This window comes from Odontomachus brunneus, unplaced genomic scaffold (genome assembly GCF_010583005.1).
Source record: "Odontomachus brunneus isolate Ranch 3 - 2012 unplaced genomic scaffold, Obru_v1 Obru_scaffold_225, whole genome shotgun sequence".
NCBI lineage: Eukaryota > Metazoa > Arthropoda > Insecta > Hymenoptera > Formicidae > Odontomachus > Odontomachus brunneus.
Genome location: NW_022639675.1, coordinates 206,401 through 211,014, shown reverse-complemented (window position 1 = coordinate 211,014; position 4,614 = coordinate 206,401). Strand labels below are relative to the sequence as shown.

At 35.0% G+C, this 4,614-nt stretch overlaps 1 protein-coding gene across 9 annotated transcripts in view; it reads right to left on the bottom strand.

The window, feature by feature from the left end:
* Window positions 1–4,529, bottom strand: part of LOC116852446 (cyclic GMP-AMP synthase-like) — a 149,122-nt gene extending 144,593 nt beyond the window's left edge. For 2 of the 9 annotated variants that reach the window (XM_032832850.1, XM_032832849.1), the window contains exon 1: window positions 3,463–3,617. The gene's annotated coding sequence lies outside the window, so the exon portion shown is untranslated. Of the gene's footprint in view, window positions 1–3,462; window positions 3,618–4,200 lie in introns of those variants that run through there. The other 7 variants (XM_032832839.1, XM_032832841.1, XM_032832840.1 and 4 more) reach the window with 7 other exon arrangements.
* Window positions 4,530–4,614: the final 85 nt, after the last annotated feature.

Genomic DNA, 4,614 nt, shown 5'->3' with positions numbered 1-4,614 from the left:
AAAGCGCTTTTTATCAAGTGAGGAATTGGCGTAGTGTCTAAGGCGACGGACGATTATCCAAAACATGTCTTCGGTTCAAGTTCGAATCTCACCAGAGAAAATCTTAAAAATTATGAAAATATAATATAGAAAAACTTCTTTTTTCATTGTATTTTACGAGTATTTATGAATATTTATGAGAAAGCGCTTATTTTATGAGTAATTATGAAAAATTATGAGAAAATTTTCTACCAAAAATTTAATTAAAGAACCTACAGGATCTGCACGCAATCTGCGCGCAATCTGCCGTCAGAGTCTGTCGGCAGGCTCTGCGCGCAATCTACCGCCAATCTGTCGTCAGAATCTGTTCGCAGACCCTGTCAACAATCTGACGGCAGATTGGGGACGCAGATGTCTATGAATCTGTCGAGAGATCCTACTCGAATTCGACAGATCCTGTCGCCAGTCTGCGCGCAGATTGCTTACTGGGTTGAAGGGTGCTATAGAGCTACATTTTGCAAACAGATGTGGGAAAATACATAAATATAATTGTCGGGCATAACCATGTGCCGTACCACCCTTATAGAAATATCATACTAAGAATCATTGATAATTACTTATTATCCAGTATTTTTAATACTGAAAATAAGTAATTATCAATGATTCTTAGTATGATATTTCTATAAGGGCAGTCGTGCAAGCGCGTACTGCTCGGATATTTTTATTTAGCAGACGCAATATTTATGACGAAAAGCATTTCTTGTTCGTTCCCTGCATTATTTTGAAGGGTGCTACAGAATCAGATTTCGCAAATAGGCATGCAAAAAATCTTATATAAATATAATTGTCACGCATAACCATGTACCGCACCAATCGTGTAAGCGCATACTATTTCAACATATTTTATTTTGCAGACGCAATATTTATGAAAGAAAGTATTTTTTGCTTGTTTTCTGCATTATTATCACGAGTGTTACTATAGATTTGCAAAAATATGATATATAAATGCTGTGACTGCCCTGGGGTAGTGGTAGTGGATAATGTCATTGCGCAGCTTTTCTATAGTATAAAAAAGCTGCGCAACGACGTCTACCGATCCGACAGTTGTCGGTAAGCGTGTACGGAATAGTACCCCTGGTAAGAAAAGTTTATAAAGAACGATAGAATAAAATTCTATCGTTTTCTATCGTTTTGAATATGAATTTTGGCTCATAAATTCCCAAATATGAATAGTATTCTATCGTATACGATAAAATACATAGTGATAGAATTTCTATCATTAGTTTTCTATAAAATACAAAATCGTATGTAACTAAATAAAATACGATAAAATACGATAGGATTCATATCTGAACTTGCGAGCGAGAACGATACAGCTTAAAGAAAACGATTCAAATTAAGCGCTATCAATTGATTGCGTTCTCGTTCGCAAGTTTAGATATAAATCCTATCGCATTTTATCGTATTTTATCTGATTATACACGATTTTGTATTCTATAGGAAACTAATAATACCCAAATAGCCAAACTTGCGCCAACAGATTTCGAGCAGAACTTGCTACCAATTTTTGATGGCAAATAGATAATAAATTTGATGCAAGATCTGTTATATCAAATCTTGCTGCCAAACTGTCGCCAGATATGCACAGAGCACAGATATGCCAAATATGCACATATGCACAGATATGCTACAGAGCCTGTTGTCGGATAATTTCTGCATATTTGCAGCAAAACCGTGCAGAGTTTGTAGCAATCTGACGGCAGATTGGCGGCAAAACCGCGCAGACCTTGCTGCGCTGCATGTTCTGCACAATTTTTGCTGCAAATCTGCAGCAATTTCCTGACAGCAAGATCTGTCGCCAAAACCGTAGCTGAATGAGGACACAGATGGCTATGGTTTTGGTGTAAATTTTTTATCAAATTTGCGCGCAGTCTGCGCTCAATTTGCTTACTGGGATAGAAATTCTATCACTACCTTTATAGAAATATCATACTAAGAATCACTGATAATTACTTATTATCTAGTATTTTTAATACTGAAAATAAGTAATTATCAATGATTCTTAATATGATATTTCTATAAGGGTATCTACTGTATTCTATTGTATACGACAGAATACTATTCACATTTTGTAAATTCACAAATCAAAATCCATATTCAAAACGATAGAAAATGATTATTTTATTCTATCGTTCTCTATAAACTTTTTTTGCCAGAGTATTGCATTTAAGTATTATAGTGCAGCACTTTTTGCTGTATATGAAAAAAAAATATATTTCGCCTCGTTGAAATTACATGTTCCACATATATCTTTCATGACATATTCCCCATATTATTTTGAGATCCAGGAAACATACATATAACAGATACTTCGTGGTATATAATTACGAAGGATCAAGAAAGTTGCATTGATATCCGTTTCTATCAACTTTGGTTAACTTAACCAGTTGGTTACTTCAACGAAATTAACCAATCGTACTTCTCTTTGTCAGAATAAAAAGATGCGATTGGTCCATTCTGTTGGAATAACCAGCCAGTTAATTTAACCAAAGTTGATAAAAACAAGCATGACTCATAGGGTTCATATGGGTCGACAAAGCAAGAGGGATAAAGCCCGATTTATTACAATGGAAAAAATCTTTGCTTGTGTCGTGACATTTCTTCTATCATGATCAATAAATACAAGGAAGTAGCTAACTTCTTTGCTTTGAAATTCTTCACTCATTTAGGTTTTTTTTAGAAAAGTTCATATTTATTGATGTATGTTTTATCCATGGACGTAAGAATATATGGACGGAGCGAATTGTCGCGAGAGTGGAGCCCAAGGGATGAGGAGAATGATTGTATGTATTGTAATGGAGTTGCGGTACCAAGATGGCGATGGTAATGAAAATAGATACAAACTCCGGCACGAACATGTAATCCTCTTGCCCCTTGGACTTCACAGCCCCACGTCCATGCACTTTTCGCTCCGTCCATGTATCTTATGTCCATGGTCCTATCAGACGAAATTTATTCTTGTAATAAGTATTGTGCGATCTTATTCTTTATAAAACTTCATCAGTTATATAATAACTAATATGATCAGTTGGCGTTAGACATCAGCAGACGTCGACAAGTGTGATTGACTGACTAGAGTTGGCAGTCGTAATCGGCAGTCGGGTCGGTCTTTGCAGTTGGTAATATAAGGCCTGGAACATAATACGTCGTATGTCGAAGTTAGATGTCGGAACGCAGCCGATGGTCCAATGAGAGAATTTATTTTTCTAGAATGAATTCTCCTTATTGGACCATCGGCTGCGTTCCGACATCCAACTCCAACATACGACGTATTGTGTTCCAAGCTTAATACGGGCTAATGCGAGACAAAGCTTCCTGAAAATCGGCCGGAAAGTGCATCGCTTGCGAAACAAGCTGAATTAAAATATGGATCTCGTCGTACATGCATGTTTGTTTATAGCAAAATATTGTTGCAATACTCACCAAATATAGATATGAAGACAATCTTTAGATACGTATTATTAATGAACAAATATACACTTTGCACACCGATGAGAAGTGAAAATGTCACATTTGCCTTTATTAATATTAGGACTATGCGAAATGGTAATCAATTCTAAACTCGATTTTTGTACTCACTATAAGTAATCGTTACATTAGGTGCATTCAGTAGTGCTCGTTGAACGCTCAATGAGTTTTTGCATCCAATTGGCATATTCCTTTAGATCTAAATATATATACCAATCAGATGCAGAAGCTTACTCAGCGCTCAATGAATGGTTGTAATACTAGATGCACCTATTGAATAACATATTTTGAAATTAATACGTGATACGATTTAAGTAACTGTTTGGACTATATTAAATGGTTACATTCATTTGTTATATGTATATGTTACATATATATATACAGGATGTCCCGAATCTCCATGATGACCCTTGGTGAGAACGTAGAATGGATTGAGGTGAGCAAGAAAGTCCTGTGTCGTTTTACGATATTCGCAATAATAGTCGAGATATTAATTAAAAAAGATTCGTAAATGAACATCCACGATATATATATATATATATATATATATATATATATATATATACATACATAATATGACATATAACCGTAACATTTAAAGGAGTACTATTTTGTGTGACCTAAATTATTGCTTAAACCAATTCACGCACTGATTTCGAAGTCAGTTATTTCAATATAAACGATTACTTGTACCGGTTTGAGAAAGCGAGTTCAGAATTGATTACTATTTCACATAAATTTACCTAATTAATACATATTAAAAGTTACAATGAAAATGAATGCATGAAATCACTCTGGTTCGCAGACTATATTCTACAGCACACTTTGCTCTTTTATAAACGCTGTTAATCAATGAGTCATTATCAACGACTGAACGTCAAGTATAGATAACTTAAACGCTAATACATGTGATATGATATAATATAATATACAGGGTGGAAAGTACCGGGACGCCCGAATATCAGGAAAAATATAAGTTTTACAAAAAAATGTTTCAGACAAAAGTTGTGGCGTTTAAAAAGATGTATTTACTGATCACATCAGTTTGACCTTGGGTTGCGTAGCGAAGGTCAGGTCAAGGTCACATTAATTTTTTTAAATGGAACA